We start from the raw sequence: 21,273 nt of genomic DNA, 5'->3' as shown, positions 1-21,273 counted from the left end.
AAAAGTTGTAGCGATGGTAAAATTTAAATATTTCCAGGGATTTCTTTGAGGCTTTTTGTGGCTATTGTACCCTGTTCCCCGGAACACCTGGGGTCATCTCTCCTTGATTTGACTTATTGTAAGGGGTACGGCCATTGGATAGATGAGTGTCCCGTGTTAGCTAAATACATCCGAACAGGGAAGATTCGGCCTCGCGCTCCCAGGGAGGGGAGGCCGACTAGGGACCATGGCCCGCCCCATCCACAGGATAAAGAATGCAGGCCCAGGGATGACGCTACCATCCGGCAGCGCCCGGCCAATAGGATTGATAGGTACGAAGCAACACGCACTTATTACAATGACGATTATGATGAAGTTGATGAGACAGGGTACTACCAAGCATAGGACAGCCAGGAAATGGGTATTACCAGAGTGCAAATTCCAGTGGATCAAAGGGGCCCGTATGTTCAAATGTCAGTTGTGGGGAATTATCAGAATTTTCTTTTGGATACTGGGGCCAGCAGGTCTTCTATTGCACGTCTGTCAGTCCCGGAGGCACCCCTTTCTGGCAATATGAATGTCTCCGTGGGTTTTAAAGGAACACCTGTGACCAGCCCTTTCTCTGAACCCCTTCCTCTCGATATTGGCTCTGCACATGTTGACGCTCCCTTGGTCCTTACTACAGGTTGCAGTGAAAACTTGTTAGGCATGGATTTACAGAAAGCTCTGTATGCGCCCATATCATGTAGTCCCCAAGGTGTATCCCTAACAATTTCCCCCACCGCAGCTTCCTATATGTATCTATCAGGTCCCCTCCCACCAGAGTTGCAATCTTTACCTTCCTCCCTCTCTGCATCATCAGACACTGATGTAGGGTGTCTCAACATATCCCCTCATGTGGTACGCATCAGCCAGGTGTACTTCTCCCCCGCCTCCGGCAGAATCGACTGCCCGTGGTAGGAGAAATGGCCCTTTTAACAATAATATCTGAATTAATGGACAAGGGCGTAGTGGAGGAGACACGTGGCAATATCTGTAACAGTCCCATTATTCCCGTTCCTAAAAAGACCAATGGAGATGCTCTCTACCCTAAAACATACAGATTTGCGAGTGACTTGAGAGCCCTTAACAAAATAACAATCTCCCAATATCCTGTTGTCCCCGACATTACAGCCCTATTAACGATGGTCCCTTCTGACGCCACACATTTTTCTGTCATAGACCTGAAGAATGCTTTTTTCAGCATTCCTATACATCCTGACAGCAGACATATTTTTGGTTTCTCCCTTAGTGGGCGGAGCTTTAGATTCTGCTGTGCCCCTCAAGGTTTCACCGAGAGCCCCAGTATCTATAGTCAAGCCCTAAAAAGTCAAATAGATTCTTTGGAACTCCCTGATAATTCCACACTATTACAATATGTAGATGATCTCCTCATTGCTGCAATTTCTGCCCCAGCATGTAAAGAAGCTACTCTCTGTTTGTTACGCCACTTTGCCCTCCATAATTACAAAGTCTCTTTCAAAAAGCTTCAGTTTTGTCAAGAGAAGGTGCCCTATTTAGGTAATCTCCTCTCGAAGGAGGGAAGGCAGCTCACAGCTGATCGTGTAGCCATTATCAATGCTATGACGGCCCCACTAACACAAAAGCAGGTGCGAGCCTTCATAGGCCTAACCTCATACTGTAGACAGTGGATTTCTAATTTTTCGGCAATGGTCAAACCTCTTCTTGCCCTCACCACTAAAGACATATCAGACAGTTCCTTTCCATGGACTAGAGAGCATGGACAGGCCTTCCAAGATTTAAAAAAGGCTCTGTGTACTGCTCCTCTCCTCGGTATTCCTGATTATAACAAACCATTTTTTCTTTTTGTACATGAGACAGACGGCTGTGCATGCGCTGTCTTGACCCAGATGTTCAGAGGTCACCATCGGCCATGTGCCTATTTTTCAGCCACCTTAGATCCTCTTGCAAGGGCTCTCCCAGGATGCCTACGGGCAACAGCTGCGGCCACCCTCATGGTCCATCAGAATGCGGGGATCGTCATGAACTCCCCCCCTGACTCTGATGGTCCCCCATTCTGTAGATACCCTCCTTAATAACACCAAGACACAGTACCTCACTAGCGCACGACTCACAGGATATGAACTGACACTCTTTTCCAGCCACATTAACATCAAAAGATGCACTGTACTAAACCCCGACACATTACTCCCACTGGATACTCAGGATGCACTCTTAGACCCACATGACTGCATATTAAGGACAGAGGAGGAGACGAAGGGACAGGTTGACTTACAGGATACCCCGATAGCAGAACCAGAAGGTGCACTGTATGTGGACGGATCCTTTCTCAGAGGGTCAGATGGTAACACCTCAGCCGCCTACGCCCTCACCACATTAGGGCGAGTAGTAGAAACAGCTCATATTCCGCAGTGCTCTGCTCAAGCAGCAGAATTAGTGGCCCTCACGAGAGCCTGTGAGTTAAGCAAAGGGATGACAGTAAATATTTATACTGACAGACAATATTCCTTTGGGGTGGCCCACAACTTCGGGAGGTTATGGAAAGAAAGGAATTTCCTTACTTCCCATGGGACCAAGATTCAACATGGCCCCCTAATTCACCGATTGTGAGACTCCCTGACATTCCCCAGAAAGGTGGCCATTATAAAATGTAAGGTCCATAAGAAAGAGACAGATGATGTTGGGAAAGGGAATGCCCTGGCTGACCAGACGGCCAGCAAACAGCTCTTAGGAAAAGGGAAGGAATGTATAGAAGGAGGGCCTGCTAGGTGGGTGGCAGATGAGGGCATGGTTGAAAACACAGTACAGAGTGCGATTGATATTCAGTCCCATACTACTCCTGAGGAACTATGGGTGTGGAAGGAGCAATTAGCAAAGATGGGAATTGATGGTTGCTGGGTCCGTAGGACTATGGAAAGACAATGGATGTTACCTGACAGTCACGTGCTATCAGTGGTTACGATGGCCCATGGTCCTGTCATATCAATGCAAAAGGGATATGTGAACTGTTGGAACCTACATGATACAATTCTAAGATACCAGCATATGCTGACAAACTGGTCAAAACATGCATGATTTGCCTAATGTATAACCCAGGAAAAGGCACAGTTACTCCTAAGGGAGGATTCTCTCCACCCACCTTCCCTTTTGAAGTCCTCCAAATGGATTACATTCAGATGGACAGATGTAACAATTTGAAATATGTCCTGGTAGTGGTCTGTACCTTCAGCCGATGGGTGGAGGCCTACCCCGTCAAAGACTGCACCGCTATCACTACCGCCAAAGTACTATTAAACGAGTACCTCCCACGATTCGGTTTGCCCCGCTTGGTCTGGAGTGACAACAGGACCCTCTTTACGGCTCAAATTATGGAATACGTCTGTACAGTATTGGGTATAAAACAAAAATTTCATGCAGCTAACCACCCCCAGTCAGCAAGTCTAGTAGAGGTGTACAATGGCATCCTAAAAACTAAAATGGCCAAATAGTAGCCGAAACAGGTGTCACTTGGGTTGATGCTCTGCCCTTAGCCCTACTGTCCACAAGAACAAGGACCCACACCAGGATAGGGCTATCTCCCCATGAGAATGTGTGCGGAAGGCCTGCCAATGTATGGGGTGTCCCGCGGCCTAAGAAACTGTCTGACGTTGAATACCCTGTATTAACTGATTATCTGTACAGTCTGACTAATACCTTTCGTACTCTTTATCACCAGGTGCATGAGGGCATACCTGACAAGAGCGAGGGCCCAGGACACGTCATCCAACCTGGGGATTGGGTCTTGGGGAAAAATGTTCAACGGACTAAAAGTCTCGAGCCACGCTGGACACAGCCCCATCAGGTGTTACTGGCCACCCGCACCGCAGTGAAAGTAGAAGGTCGGAAGAATTGGGTGCATTCGTCGCACTGCAGGCATGTGCCTCTGCCCCTCCCCTATGACCAGTGGGTGAGGGAAGGACAAGGAGACTCAGAAACAGAAACAATCCTGACGTTTGTCCCATTCAGTAATGCCAGATTGCATTCTTCATCCACGGAAACAGAGAGTGACAGCATACTGAAAGGAAGGGTGGAACCCTCCCTTAACTCTGCTCAACACCAAGAACAATTGTTTCCCAACCATACTATCCCTACTTCCGACCGATACAACTTGCACCTCCAAGGGAAGGCTTGCCCTTGACTTCGCCAAGTACCTATAGGCTGTAGGGCTGTGATCTTCCCCGGCTGAGAGTAGTGGTGGTGTGTCAGACTAAGGTATGCCATAGGGCCCTTGGCACCTGCGCCCAGTGAAGCAACCACCAATCACAAACAGCCACTGGAGGTCCCTGGCTTATCACAATGGCAGCCATCCAAAACACCCGAATCCAGAAACAAGATGTCAGTCTCCCACATAGTTAATACTTAATGGCCACCGTGGTGACGCTGTTTGTCTACAAGAAACCGATGGCCTTATGAATATTGACATTTCTTAAAGTATTTGCCACTCAATGGCAAAAGTAGGGTTTGAGGAAAAGTGTTCTTCTGATCGGCATCATTTGTACCGAGACTCCATTGCTTTTTCATTACCATCTCGTGTCAAACACTTCCACACTACCCACCTGGTCATTTCTGCTGATGCCTGAGGAAAATCTAACTAACACGACAACAGCCATCTTGCAGCCTGCATTTCTGCCCAGGAACTGTCGCACACCCAACCCCCCCTTGCAGTTCAACAGAAAGCCATGAGTCACTCACACCCTGTGTTAATGATTTGTTTTCCATCTCCTGCTCCCAGCCTGGTAAACATCCTTGACACCGTGATCAGGTTATCTGGACAATGGTCTGACTGCTCAGGGTGATTAAACAATGACCTGAAAGACCGGGCTTTGATCAAGGTGATTAAACAATGACCTGAAAGACTGAGCCTTGATCAAGCCTCGTGACAATGATTTGTGTACCAAGCCTTGACCACGTAACATCTACAAACGTCATCTGGATCTGGTTATCAACTAAAAACACTGCCCTGATTGAACAATGAACTAACAGCCAAAAGACTGAGATGAAAAAGTATAAAAGGCTTGTGAGCTGCGGAGTAAAGCAGCAGCCTCCTCTGTCTTGTTTCTGACGAGCTTGGGACTCTGTTCCATAGACCGGGCTATATGAATAAATCTGGGTTCCTCCTGCAGACGAAGACTCCTGTGTCTCCTTTTACTACGTATTAAGGGTATGGAAGACTTGGGCGATTCCCCTGCCGTCGAGATCCAGTAAGTGGGTTATTCGGGTTCTTCAAACAGAAGGGCTTCCTAGTAAGCCACTCACACATAATCTATGGGATAGATTACTATGGAAAGGACAATGTGGAAAGAGTAATAGTGCCAACCCAAGATAGTGTTTCTGGCTAGGACATTGATGGTAGAATTTGGAAGGGGAATGGGGAAAGACTTGTTGATACAAGGTGTAAAGTTCACTTAGGTGGTAACCTTTCTGTTGTCAGGTCTACTGATTTGCATGCAATGACACGGACAGCCATCAATAGAACACTCTCAGAGCATGTACAGCACATTTATAGTGGGTTGTGTCAGGCACCACATGATCACTTGCTGCATCATCTTGGCACCATTACCACCCTACAACTTATTGATCCCATAGTGAAGCCCTGGAGGAATTGTAAGAAATGCTACACTTATTACTAAAACCAAAAACACCTGGGAGTGATGGGTTGCTTGTGGAACTGCAGCAAATGTTTACCCACACCTTCCTATAAAACTATTGGAAAGCCTTTGGAAAGCTCTCCGAGACTAGATCCTGCCCCTTATATGAGAGAGGGAGACATATATATGATACTAAAACCTGGAGGGGACTCGATGGACCCGTCTTCCTATCACCCCATTGCAATGATTAACTCAGATACAAAAATACTTTGTAAGGCGCTGGCAATTAGATTTGGTCAGGTAATTGGAGGTTTAGGACATGACGGTCAATGTGGCTTTATCCATGGCTGAAATCCGGCCATGAATATCAGATGCTTGACACACATACTTTCTTCAAAGGGAGACAGACAGGAAGACATGGCCCTAGTGGCCATATATCTGGAAAAGACCTTTGATACCCTCAATTGGAAATACATGTAGGAGGTCCTTCGTTGCATGGGGTTTGGTCGGGTTTTCCCTAAATGGGTATGTCTATTGTATTCAGAGCCCGCAGCTAGAGTGCAAATAGGGAAACTTATGTTGAATAGCTAAACAGTCCAGCGGGGGAATTGGCATGGGGCCCCCTCTGCCCCTTATGTTTTCACCCTGGCTAAAGAACCTTTGGCATAAAACTTTAGTCAGCATTGGTAGAATGGAACCTCACCTTCGGGGATGTCTTCCATCTGGTCTCTCTCTCTCTATGCAGACAAAGCCATATTTTATCTAAGACTCTCTCAAGTATCTGTGCCACTATTACTAGAGCACCTGAAAACATTTGAGGAGGTCTCAGGACTACGGTAGAGCCTACTTTTCCCCATGGGAGCACTGGTGTCCAACCCCCCACTGGAACAACCACACTAAGGCCTCCAATGGGAAACAGGTACATTCTGTTACTTAGGGAACATGGTGGCCCACTTGGAGGAAAAACAATATGAATGTAACATGGGGAGAGTGATATCGCACCTGCGAACCTTGACTGGATTCTGGACCTCGCTGCCGTTATCTGTTATGGGTCGGGTGGCTGTAACTAAAATGGTTGTTCTACCGTGATGCATGTAAACACGGCAAAACTCTCTTTGCCCCCTCAAATTGTCATATTCAAAGACCTTGATAGCATGTTGTTCACTTTTATTTGGGCTGGGAAGAGAAGCAAAGTGGGCTTTGCTCTCCTCAAGACCAGCATGGAGGAGGGAGGACTGGGGCTTCCGGACCTGGATACCTCCTATAATGCATCATCAGCATGCAACATGATGTGTGGCAGAGGAAGATAACTGGGATAAATGATTTGATTTCGAAAGGGCACATATAGAGATGCCTCACTACTGCTGTTGCTCATGAGAGGGAGTCGTATCCCGGCAGAGTATATGTACATACTGTGAAAGGTGTGGTAATCTGGGAGAAAATCACATAATGCGTGCTTCGGAGACCAGCCTTTGTCGGCCATACCTCTCTTCAAATGAATAACTGAGGTGATGGCGATGACTCATTGGCAAGAAGGGGTTTGTGAGTCACAAAGGGACCTATATCCTGGGGAATTGTTTATTTCATTCCAAGAAGCCCAAGTAACATTTGGAGTGAGGCCAGGCCAATTCCTACAATGTACAAAATTAGCAGGAAAGGCAAAAAGCATCCCTCCCAAGTGGTCGCTAGGAGCCATTCTCCAATTAGACACATCCCAACACACTATAACTCACATGTACAAAGCACTAATGCAGGACAATCCCAGTAGAGAACAAAAGGGCAAAGCTGCATGGGAGGCGGAAATCGGGAACCAGTTAATTTGCGCACAAATAAAGCGGTTCTATAGCAATGCACGATTTAAATTGCTACAATTCAACTTTCTCCACCACACATACATGACCCTGGTAATCCTCAACAAAATATATCCTGACAGGAATTCTTCCATACCTTAGGACATAGGTGCCCCGCAGTCCGGGCCACCTTTCTTCACTTAGCCTGGCAGAGCCCACCACCTAGTCAACAGTTGTTTCTACACTGACAGTGACCGGGGTACTGCACTGGAGCTAGGTCCAGTGCGGGGCATCCTAGGAATGATCCCCAACATAAAAGGAAAAACAGATTCATCATACATTTCTGAGATTGGCATTAGTGTTAGGGGTGGATGGGCATTCAAACTCCCAAGCCACCCCTGTGACTTAGAGATGTCCTATAATAGAACAGGCAGAGGAAAAACACATCAAATTAACTAGAAGACATGACAAAGTACAGGAGAACCTGCAAACATGGAGGGAGCTGCTTATCTATTTATAGAGGGTGAGGACTTAGATGCTGGGTTGGGCATGAGAGAATACCCCCACCCTGGTCTGTAAATGGCTCCTGGGGACAGGCAATCCTTGGTTGCTCCCAACCTCTACCCCCTCCTGGTAACTGTTATCCCCCTCAAAACCATAGTACGGACTGGAGGTACAAAACAATTGTGAGCATGGACCTGAGCCTACAATTGATATCATGCTCATTTACCAGTTGGTGTGTAAGTGGAGGACTGGAGCAAAGGGGAGCAAAATCTTGGGGAATTGGCACCTATGTCCTGGAATGATGGAGTGATTATAATTGTAATTCATGTCAATGCTTGTAAATGACTAATATCTTACTGTTACTGTTGTTAACTGCACACAATGACAAAAAATGAATAAAGAAAACTTTTAAAAAACAAAAACATTCCTTTGTCAGGCAAGCAAATATGCGATTATGACAGTACAAATGCATTCAAAAGTAAAACAAAACATGCCCCACACTGCAGCTAATGATCATGTGATTTTTTCTTTACACAAAGTATAAGTAAACCTCTCTTTTATGTGCAAGCAATAAGAGGGCACATAATCAAAATATAGGGTTTCCATTGAATGTCATTGCTATTTACGCTATGAAGCATATGTGAAGTTTGCAACACACACACAAACCCACAAACCACCATTATGAACTCAAATCCACATTATAGACAAGGTTTATTTGCCACATGTGTGGTGTCTCGCACAATGCCCACAAGATGCACACACACAAACACACAAAAACAAGCTCCATATTGATCTTATGGTGACACTACTGATAGCTGTGCCACACATAACTCCATGTATGGCACATCTGTGCCACCTCAACCACATTTTCAATGCTAGAGCTCTCATATTTCACTCTATTAACATCAGGACTGCTTCAAGAGCTAGTGGTCTGTACTGACTTCCCACTGAACCTATTGCCTTTAACATATCTGAACATCTACTAAGTTACAGATAACTAGCACATCACAACCTAGCCACCTTTAACTGCTATCTTGCTGGTGGAACACTACCTTTTCCTCTAAAATGTGCATCTCAATCTAAATAATCAAGTAGTTGGTCTCTCTAAATCACAATTGTCTTTGTTTCTTGCATGAGCAAAAGTGACACATGAATGTATACAATGTGACCTGTTTTTCACCTTCCATTACATAATATTGGGGTGACCAACAAATCAGAAGGACTGGGGTAAGGAGTGGTACAAAAAATCAATGGTCCAGTCGGACATCAAAGATAGGCTAAATCATTTAACATATCCTGATTCAGTTCAATTGAACCCAAAACAACTATCTAAAGGATAGTGATATGTATTAAATGTGGGACACAGGGAAGAATGCACAGATATTACACCACACAAAAAGAAATACACTTAAATGCATGAAATTCGAAATGTAGCGATAGTCAACAATATTCATACACTATTTACATATATTGATCACTCCAATAAATATAACAATGTGCTCAGAAAGGGTGTCCATGCATGAATTTATACAAAAAGAGAGCAAAAGGGGGAAAGACCCATAACACATGCACTCTTTTTACACTAAGGCCTGTCTTTAAACCTTCTTGCATTGTCAAAGTATATTTCTACTAAACAGAGGTAATTGCTTCAATTAACATTGCCTCTCTGTGAACAGTCTATCCAATCCAGACGGTTCAAAATGTTGACATTTCAAACCAATGGGGAGGGCACTTGTAACCTCATAAGCGGGTTATCATCAGGGTGGGGTGAATGAATAGAGAGGGAGCAATCTGAAAACAATTATCATGAGAAAACTGAAGAATCTATTCTCAAAATAACGAAGGCCAAGCGGCTCTTAGTCTATGAAGGGAATTTATTCAGTCACTTAATTTGTAGGAAAAGCAGCCTTAAATTGTAGAAAAAGCAAACAACAGTATAGATATACAGATCACGGACCATGCAATAAACCAGTGGTAACTTGTATGAATTTGTAGTTGGGAGCCAGGATAAGAGACTCTTTCTTAGACTAAATCAAATCAGGCTAAACTCTGGTACAAAGTATCCCTTAAAACTTTCCCAGCCGCATGTCGAGAAATATCTAACAATTCTCATAGCAGAACAATAGTTCTAGACCGCTGAGAAGCTTCCCTGACAAATGCCTAATCCAATTAAATAATACATGTATACATGAACAAGAATGCATGTAACATGTACCTGCAATGATAAATAGAGTGTACTTTGTGACATAATAAATCTCCCCTTCTTATAGAAAGAAATAGATAAATACGAAGTAGTCCAAAACAAAACAAAATGGAAATTAGACATCAAAAACAAAAACAATGTAAGTAAACATCAACAACTCCATTGCACTCCTCACATATCTAATCAAAAAGCCAGTTAGGTTTCCTCCACTCTTTTACTATTGAGCAAACCAGTCTCACATGGTTCTGTGTTACCACTCAAGTCAACGGACTTTTCTACTCCAGCACTAGCAGACCAATCTAGGTTGCCATCCACCACATTAGCCTCTATAGGTTGAACGCTAACAGGAAAACTTCAGGATTAACGCCCTATGGACTTCTCTCACTAGAGGAATCACCCTGCAACAATCTAATACTTTCCTTTCCATCTCCTTGATCCAGGAATATGATCTAACCATCAACATCAGAACCCTAAACCATATTTCTAGTAAAGTTGGAGCTTTTTTATTTACATCATTATCACTTTTTAAAATAGAGAACACTTTGAGATTCAAATATTACCATCACTTGCCTGGACTGCATTGCGCAAAACTCTTATAATTCTCAAAGGTTCTGACAACTGATTCTCTACCTTCCTCACTTTCGAAGGTTTTTAACCTTAACCCATATCCTATCCTCTACTGCTACTTCCTTAGACCCTCTCTTAGAATCATACATATCATTGTATTGTACAAGTGTATCAATAATTTTCCTTCTGACTCTCTCAATAGAAATATTGGTACTTCACTCCGAATTACTTTTTAGATCTCGAACCGTTTTCTCTCATGATCCAAAGCATCATGAATGGTTGTCCTATGTATACAGTGCTTAATTTGAGCCAGTGTTTGCAGTGAGGGACATCAACACTCATTTTTGGGGGCCGGCACTTATTTCTCCTCATCAGACATTTACTGAGAGCACGAGATCGAAAATCACACAAAGAGAAAAGAAGCTATAAGAGAAAGATGGAAAAACATCCACAACGTGGGAAAGCAGGGGCCTTCAGAAGTGAGATTAAGGGGAAGGGAGTGTCTGACAGTGGATTAAAGAGGCCTGTAGTAGTTTTAAGGATACCAGCCTTGGTATTCAGAGCACGCATTTAATTGCAATGCCCGTGGGCTTCCGAACAGACCTTTGGGCACCGACACTCTTTGTTTTACAAATCTAACTGTATACATCCATACCGTTTTCAAAAATTGTACTTCCCAATGTTCATTGTTCTTAACTGCCAATTACACTACATTCCTAATAACTCTGTTAAATTGTTTTATCATTTAATTACCACTGGCATTATAGAATGAAGTAGTAAGTAATAATCAGTCATTAATAGTTTAACTAAAGGTTTATGATCACTTCGCATAACATATTGTTTGCTCCAAATAGACGATCTGAATTGTTCTAACATTAGGACACACACAAGAGTTTCCTTCTTAATGACAACTTTTCTTCAACTGGTGATCAATCATGCAAGGCATATACAGTGATCACTTCTTTACCCTCCTTATCCTTTTGCGTCAAAACACCCCATAAATATTTCTTACTATTATCAGTTGTAAGGAAGCTTTGTAGGTTAGGTTCAAAACTCCCCCAAAAAAAGGAAAAAAGCTGGTGCTTTAACAATTACTTCTGTAATTCCATCAAATTCCCTTTGATAGTCTGATGACCAGACAAACTTGTTTCTGTTTTTTAGCAGCTGACTAATATTATACATTTTATGTGCAAACCCCTCTGCAAATTTGCACAAAATTCGGCAAGACCAAGAAAAGTGTTTGGACAAAATATTGGATTAGAAATATTGAGTTGCAGAAATATCAGAGAAAAAATATTGTGATACAAAAATATCATGAGGCACAAATATCGTTGGAAAGAATATAGATTTTTTAGGTAAGTAATATCGTTTTTGATAATATTGTTGTTGTTAATATTATTTTCAATAAAAGAGTTATAAAAAATATTGTTTCCTAATTATTTTTATGTGTGCTAGTTCATATATTAAGGCTATGTATTAAATATTGTTTGTATAATTGTTAATATAGTTTAAACATAGTTTACAATTTAAGGTGATTTATACATTTTTAATTTAATTGCTAGTAGTAATTTATATTGTTGTAGCAGGTTGCTAGGGAAGCAGGGTGGAAAGTTAATTATAATTAATTGTAGTTGATTATTGATTATGTAAATTGTGTACTCATTGTAGTTTTCTGAGTTACATATTAGGTGCAGGCTGCTGTGTTTGTACGGGTATAGGGTGGGAAGTTCATTAAGTAATAATTATTAACAATTAATTAATATTGTATTATTAATTGATTGATTGCTAATTATATAAGTTGTGCTCATGTCTGTCCTTGCCATAAATCAAAATGTCATCTTGGAAGTGTTTGATATTTTTAATTTTTCCAAATAATTGATGCATCGGTCTCTGGGAAACAGCAGCTGTTGACACCAGCCCAAAGAGCATCCTTTTGTATTGATAAAACCACATGGAAGTAATGAAGGCTGTGTACTTCTTACTATGCTGATGCAGAGAAATTCTGTGGCATGCTGCTCAATAGTGGAAACCAATTTAGTATCTTTAATTAACATTTCAGAAATTTTGAGTAGAGGAAATGTATCCACCACAATGTTGTTATTCAAATAACGTAAGTCTATGCACACAACCACAGGGGGAATCCACTCAGAAGATTCTACAGTTTCAATTATACCTACACTCACCAGCTTCTCGAGTTCTTTTTCTACTTCTTCACTCAAAATAATGGGAATGTTCTGACTTTAGGGATCAAGCATTCACAATTTTAACACAATTTTATTTTTGAATTCAGTAATGTTCCCAACTGTCCAATTGAAGACATTGGAGAATTTTTTGTGGAATGCATTATCAACACTTTCACCCTCATTCACAATCATAACAGGCTCTGGACTATTTGTGTTTAAGACCATGAGAATATCACCCTGATCTTGCCAACCCCATCTTTGTGAGAATCTCAATTTTTACAGATTTTGCACTGACATTGGATAACTCAGACTTCCTCGCAATTGCTAAAATCTCCTTAAGGTCTGCATCCCCATTGATCCACAATCTCCCTTGAGTTGTTGGATCCATGATATGCATAACTACCTGGTCCCTAATTGGCTCTTCATGTAATCCACCTAATTTACAATCAAAAGATAACTTAATTACTGGAGCAACATTCTTCAATAGTTTTGCTTTCTCTGTAAAAATAGTTTTGCTTTCTCTGGAAAAATGTGTACCTTGCAATTCCTATAAATGCATTATGTGCAAAACTAATGATCAAAATCCAAAATAGCCTTGTCAACTACATTGATATCTCCTCCACCAGAATCCTTAGGCATATAGTCAAAAACGTTCAATTCTTCTGGTCACACCAAATGCAAGAAAATTATTTTCTTCTGTTCCTAAGTCATTTTACCTTTGCCATCAACAATTACCAGATAATTAAGGAAACAAGATTTCTATTGCGCCCATTTCATATAGAGGCTACAACCAGCTCACCAAAATGCCTGAGTGAGAGACAACAGAATGTTCTGCAAACTCATAGTTTATTAAAAAAATACAATTTAAGAGGAAGCAGTGGATAATTCAGTGTCCCTTCTTCAACCTTGTGAATGGGGACTAGTTCACTGATTTATTTCACCACTGCTAAAAAGAACTTTCACTCTTGCCTGAATCAGCATAACAAAGTAGGTGTAAAAATATAAACCAAAGTATTCACCTTGAAATGTCTTAAATCATTTGCTCTTTCAAACTGACAGAAGGTAAGTAGAACCACAATATCACACAGTAGACAATTGGAACAGATCAGCATAATGTCTGAACTTTGAGGAAACGCTAGACCAATCACAATACAGAATTTGAACCATTGATGTAGAAATTCAATATTAGGGCACGCTACTTGACCCTGCAGTGTGACCTTTTACATCCAGAGGAGATGACGCTTAAAAAGTGGAGCAGATTGCTTGAATGCTCGGCGACGGAGCTACATGTAGGGACATGCAGCTCCATGTCACGTGGAGTGGAATGACAAGTGTAGAATGAAGAATATCTGTGGTATGCTGGAATGCTCTCAGACAGAGGTGCACATGGGGCACAGTGCTCGATGCTGCGAGGAGCAAATAAAATGATACACACCAACAGTTAACACAGGGAAAAGATGTAAGGAAATCCAGCAACAGCACATACTCAAAATCTGTCAAGCTGGTTTACACTGTAGGCAGCAAGGTGGTTAGGGAATAAACACCCATTCCAATGTTTTATAAAATCCACCAAAAGCAATCCACAAATGAGATACAGCTTACAAGAAGTGCTGTGTGGTCCTGTATTGTTCCAGGAACTTGTCGCCAAACTGTAAAATATCTTCACAAGAGGAATAAATCTTAAAGGTTTATTCGAGTACTGGAGAATCAACAGCTGGAGCAGCTAATTCTCTTCTTCTAGGTACCTGACTCCAAAGGGTTCTCACAATTAGTACTTAAGAATGCTTAATAAAATCAAATAATACATGAATACACAAACAAGAATATATATAATATATACATGCAGCGCAAAAATAAAGTGCATACTAGGATCAGCATCATATTCATTACAATTATAGACATAACAACATCACAGCTCAACTGCGAAAAGAAATAAGAGATTGGCTTGTGTACAGGGATCAACTGTCCTCATGAATTAAACTTGTGAATCTCTGGAAAAATGTCTGAATTGAACTATCAAGTGCGTTAGCGAGCCATGACCTAATACTAACAATCTAAATGTACGTTTTTTTTTAACAAAATGGTGCAAGTTTTTTAGTAAGGAATTGTGGTATCTTTGGGCAGTAAATGTTTACTTTTTCCATGCTATCACTGAAGCTTGCAGTGTCTTCTGAAAAGCACTGCCAGAATTTTCAAAGATTTATCTATTCTGCCAAGAGTCATGCTTATTAAAACACAGGTGAAGTAGTTATTGGATTATGCCAACTGCTTTTATAATAGCTTCAAAAAATATGCTCTGGGCAATTTACAAAATGTCCTTCCTGGTATGCCCAAAATTCTTGCCTCTCTTTCTCGCTTTGCTTCCCGAACCTCTCTTTGGTGCAAAGGCACAGACTGGAGTGCGGTTGTCATGCAGTATCAGATTAAAAAGTTCTATGTATAGCTCACCATGACAAGTAGGGACTAGGACCAACCTTTATTGTTGGTTCCCTATTACACCAGACCCTTTGCTCTTCTTATGTGCTATTTCTAGATGTCACTTAGACCCAAGAGAGAGTAAACTAGTGATGGATAATTATTGTCAATTGGCATGGAGGAGTTCTGGTGACGATATAAAACATCAGAATCAGTTGTCAGTATCACAAGAAGTCTAGATAGTGTCATAATACTGATATTTAAGTGAGACAGGCACCCTGTAGATCTTACTATTTATATAGTTAAGCTCCTCTTCCTCATGAAGGAGCACAAAGGGATCAGCCTCCAAAAGATAGTCCTGTTTTTTTCCGTCTCTATAGTGAAGTTGGTGTCTTGGGTAGACCTTCCTGTTGTGTCACACACTTTTTGGGTGGGATATTCTTAGCAGACCCTGCTGTGTAAAGTCCATTTTGCCTGGCCCTCAATGGGTATGCTGCTGTGTAGTTTGTTCCTTTGGAATGTGTCTTAACACTCAATGGCTCAGGCAAGGTCAATTTTGCATGGAAGGTCCATTTTGTCTAAACCTCAATGGGAATTCTGCTGTGTAGCTTATTTCTTTGGAATGCACCTTAGCACTCAAAGACTCAGGTGTCAGTCGTATTCTCTGTAGATACATTCCGATGGACCCATGCCGTTCAGTTGCCATTGACCCGGCACTCCCTACATCTGCTTCATTCCACATTCTGATGCATCCTGTCTTCCCACAAGGGTGGGGAGATGCAATCTGGATCACACCTACTCTTTAGCTAGGAGTGATCTAGTCAATGCTCAACTAAGTAACAATGATGCTCAACAAGTAATTAATGATTCATACTGAAAGGTGCATTTCCGGGGCTAGAGATCCTCAAACAGTTAGTGGAGTTGTTATGATTCTTTTACATATAAGGATTGAGCCAAAGCCAGCGTACGGTTTCTGTACATGACTATTTTTCTGTGAATTACCAGTGGGGTTAAGACTGAGAGCACCGCACATGTGCTCTCAGGTGACACTGCTGATGCTGCAAATATGGCTTATTAATTTGAAAATGGTTGCTACAGGTTATTGATTAGCCTGATGAAAAGAAGTATCAAGGTAGTCGAGCCATCATGAATGGGTAAAAGCAAGTGAATGGGAAAGTAAGTCAAGGCTTTTAAATCCCAGGTGACTTTGCAAAACTATAAAATTGCCTGCCTATTCTAAAGGCATCCAAGGTCTAGGGATTCAGGTGGCTAATTGGGATATCTTTGTGATATTTATGTTATTTCTGTCCTCTTACCATTAGAAATGTTCCTCCTTCATTAAAACCCTAATCACTGTTGGCATTTGATTCACATTCAGCCTTAAAAGAGTAATGAATGACAGAAAGGTAATCAGCTACTTAGGGCCTGATTTAGATCTTGACGGACAGGTTACTCCGTCACAGCGGTGACGGATATCCCGTCTACCGCAATATAAATCCCATTATTTATTTATATTTCGGAGGACAAGAAATCTGGCACCATTGTGATGGAGTAAACCGTCCATCAAGATCTAATTCAGGCCCTTTTTCTGATTCTACATTGCAACTCCCATCATCCTATTTGCTTGGGTTGGGTATGAGTGCCATAGCTCCTTGTTTGTGGCACATTCTTTTCACTTCTGCTAGACCTCCTGCTGAGGCTTACAAAGTTCATAACCAATCTGAGGGTTTGTCTCTGAGCCCAGACCTATAGCTTCAGTAAAGCTTAAAAAAACACAGATTGTCTCCGGGCAGGAACAGAACTATAAGACCCAACGCATGAAGCTCTAGAGACAACTAGAATATATATTTTTTAAAACAAACCATTAATTTTTTTTATTTTTTTTTTAAATTTTGTTTTTATTGCAGATATAAAAAAAAACAATGAATTATTGCGACCTCCACATTTCTGAACCTCATAATTCGCCGATCAGCAGAACAAACCATTAAGTTAGGCAACTGAGACCAATCCTTTAAGTACCTGCAAATGTAATGGTAAGGCAAGCATCTTCACTGATATCATTTTATGATACTCCCAACAGCAGTGCAACACTAAAAAATGGTAATTTGTTGGGGTGGATCCTGAAACATTTAATAGTAGGTAATCTGCTTGCAAATCTTACCTGCATTTCAGCCTAGAGTTCTCCAAGTGCTTGTATTATAGAACGAATATGCTAATAACATGTTCCATAAGGCACAAGAACATCAGCCAACACAAAGGGGCATGCATAACTATGTTTTCTATGTTTTGTCCGGCCCTCTGCAGAGGCTGATATGTCACTCTGGTTTGTTAGTAGGGTTATGCCTTTAGGGCCTGTCCTTGGGTGGGCTGTGGTATTAGTCGCCCCTATGCTCTATAGGTGGCCAGCAAATCACTGGTTCCTACTCCTTTGGGCCCTCCCAGCTCTTTCAGGGAGTACGTTTTATGGATTTCATTGGGATGGTACATCTGTGTTTTCGGTTGCCTTTGCACTTTATGCCTTTGCCCCGGACACACATGTTGTAGGATGACTTTGACCCTCCTGCTTCTCTGGTTGTTACTTCATTTCTGTTGAACCCTGTATCACGGGGACCCGTTCTTTCTTTGTCAGAGTCAAAGCCTTCATGGTCTTTGTATTTTTGTGTGCCACTGATAGACGTCTTGGTAGCTTTTGTCCTGGGCACTCTCTGTATTGTTTTCATTTCCCCCTGATCTTAGTGGGTTCAGGAGTACCTTTCGGGCCTTTCTCTTGGATTTGTGTCCTGTTGCAACTGTCTCCCTAGGAATATTGCTACACTATTATTGCTGACTCATGTATTCGTATGGACTTTTGTCCTCACTGGTGCCTTGCCCTAAATTATATCATTTCCATGATTTGTACTAAACAATTTATGGGCATCGGACCATAAATAGAGTGTCCTAACTATTGATCCCTCTGATAACACCTGTGAATCTGCACTTTTAATCAATGTACTGATCACAACATTCATTATCATGTATTAGCAATGTAATGCGTCTGACTGTAATGCACTAACATGCGTACAAGGCAGGCACAAAGGCTGTTTTTAAATATCAGTGCATTAAAGCCAGATCACTTGCATTTCCCAATGCTAGTTATGATTATAGCATTTCATACCATAGATTCGATGTTCATAAATTCTGTAAACAACAAGTATTACTGATATAATATATATATATATAATACTAGCAGCCCGCCCCAGCGTTGCCCGGGGCAGAAGGGGGTTGGGGGCAGAATTTTGGGCTTTTGTGCAGTCCCGGCCGGGCCCCCGCCCCGACATTGCCTATACCGCCCCCGCCCGCCTCCCGCCTCTGCCTTACCTCAGCCGCGCTCCGGACTTCACCGCCACTCCCGGGCCCCCGCCCGCCCGGACATTGCCCGGACCGCCTCCCGCCTCCCGCCTCTCGCCTTACCTGAGCCGCCGCGCCACTCCTCGCCGCTCGTCACCACTCCTCCCGCCTGTCGTCATCACGCAGGTGTAGGTCGCGGTCAGCGCTACGTCGCGGCCGGCGCTAGTTTTAGGGGACTACTTTGTTTGTCAATTTAAATTTTTTAATTTACGTTTTGTTTTTATTTTAAGTCGCCTATGTCCATCTACACACCCTGAGGATTCCAACAATGTATTGGGTGTGTGGATTGGCGCTGTGGTTCCCGAGTTTACCTTGCCAAAAGTTTTCTGTTCTCTCTTTATACTAGTAGTATAGATAATAGTTTTTATAGTTTCTATTAAAATCCTACACAGAAATAATATAATAGTTTTTATAGTTTCTATTACAATCCTACACAGAAATATTATTTTTACACTTTGAAACAATATAGGGGCATATTTATAACGAAGTGGCGGAGCGTGGCGTTAGCCTCCTTGGCTTAATGCCGCGCTCCGCCACTTCTGAAACACAGGGCTGCACCATATTTACAACAATATGGTGCAACCGTGCATTTCTCCCTGCGCTGGCGCTAAACTTAGCGGTCTAGCGCCAATGCAGGCACCCGTGCACCATAGTGCAAGGGTGTCTGCGTTGAGGGGAAGATTATTTATGTGCAGGAAGGGAGACCTTCCTGCACATAAACAATCAATGAGTGCTGCATAACGCAGCACACATGGAAACAGCAAAACCGAAAAAGAAATAAAGCATTTCTCGTCGTTTCACCTGCTGAAAACTAGGTTTTCTCTGGTCTTAATTTTGGTGCTGCCTTTTATTTACTCCACCCGTGCAAATAGGAGGCAGCGTAAAAATCAATGGGTGTTGTGGTGGAAGTGGTGGCAAGCTGCAGGAGGGGAGGTTAGCCCCTGAGCATGTTCAGTGCGTAAACAGCGCTCTGGTGGCAGTGGAGAGGAGTTCCTAGGTGTGCTCACTCTGTGGTTGGCACCTCGGAGGAAGGGAAAACCTGTGACAGGGAAAAAGCACCAACAGATGCCATGTGTGTGAGAAGCACACTGGAAGCACTGTAGAGGAGCTGCCAAACAAGTTTGCTGTTAAAGCAGTGCATGAAGGCAGTGGAGAGAAGCTGCCACCAGCACCCCAGAAGCCATAGCCATAGCAGCACAGAGGTTGAGAGCAGAAGCTGACTGGTTAGGACAGTCTGACCCCAACATAGTCCTAAAAGTCTAACAAAATTGTGGATTTTGTTAGTGATCTCTTAAGATTACAGGGGTAGCCATCTTGAAGTCAAGCTGTCCCCATCTGGAATGGGACAACACAATAGGGCTTCCATATGAAAATCAGGCTAACAAATTAGTCATGACTTAAACATGAAACAAACCTGCTGCAGTCAAAACTGTAAGACTGCTTTTTTTGTAAGAAAGACAAGAGTGTGTATAAAATACAGAATGTATGACTGTGTTCTGTAGCGATGGAAAATAGTTTCTCATGCATTCCAATGCAAGCACTCCATAGGAGGCAGAATGTTAATGGCCAGACAGGCAATTGCAGGGGATAGGATGGAACTACTTGTATTGGGTGGGCCCAAAGCCCACACTGCATATTTTATAGAATAGGTAACCATTGGTATGGCTAAAGCTGTCTGAAGCAGTTCTAAAAATGACTGCAGGTTTTCAGCAGTGAAGGAAGGCATAGGCATTAAAGCTATTGTTTTGAACTAGTGGGCGTACAATAACTTTGTTAAACAGATGTTTTTCTTAAATGCACATGCGAACCTATTTAGAAGAGCCTGACAAGAAATTGTGGTATTCATTATAATCTGGCAATAGTGCAAGCAATAGCTTTCAAACAAATGTAATGAATTTACATCAAGACAAATGTTTCAGGGTGATGAGAAGCAAAGTCAGACTCTCCACAATTGAGTGTTCAGCCTACTCAGAACAATAACCAAATCTTTCCTGGCAGCGAGTTAATCCAGACAATCGGCCATTACACAATCTTTGTGCATGGCTTTCTTGTGTTCTATAATTAATATGGAGTGATTTGAGCTGATAATGTTGCTCAGGATTTCTTTTAAATGCTCAAGTTACCAACCTTTTACACACTGTTTTTACAGTCGTCTACATCACTTTCTAATTTACTTATTCCAGCCTCATACTTGTAACAAATGTGCATTTAGAGTTCATCAAAAGCACATTGTGCTAAATATGTACTTGAAAAGCTGGAAACATTTTTCTTTTAGTATTAAAGGAGTCAGTTCCAGGACAGACAGTTCAGATAAATAGGCAATGCAGATGCTTACGGTGGTTGCACATTCAAGCTTTTACTTTGACGGATGGGTTCCTGTGGAAAGAATGGAAGAATGACAAGGTATTGCACAGGAGTCCTTAGAATCATAAGTAATACAACTTTAAAAAATCAATCTTGAAAAAGAGCTGAGGGTTGCCAGAGTATTAATTTCAAGATGGAGGAGCTTTAGACAGCCTGATGCCATGACCCATACAAATTAATATCCATAAATGAATTCATTTATTGGAATTGTTGAATTGACCAGGAAAATCTAT

The sequence above is a fragment of the Lissotriton vulgaris genome, chromosome 3_1 (assembly GCF_964263255.1).
Source record: "Lissotriton vulgaris chromosome 3_1, aLisVul1.2, whole genome shotgun sequence".
Taxonomy (NCBI): Eukaryota; Metazoa; Chordata; class Amphibia; order Caudata; family Salamandridae; genus Lissotriton; species Lissotriton vulgaris.
Note: the sequence above shows the minus strand (reverse complement) of the source record.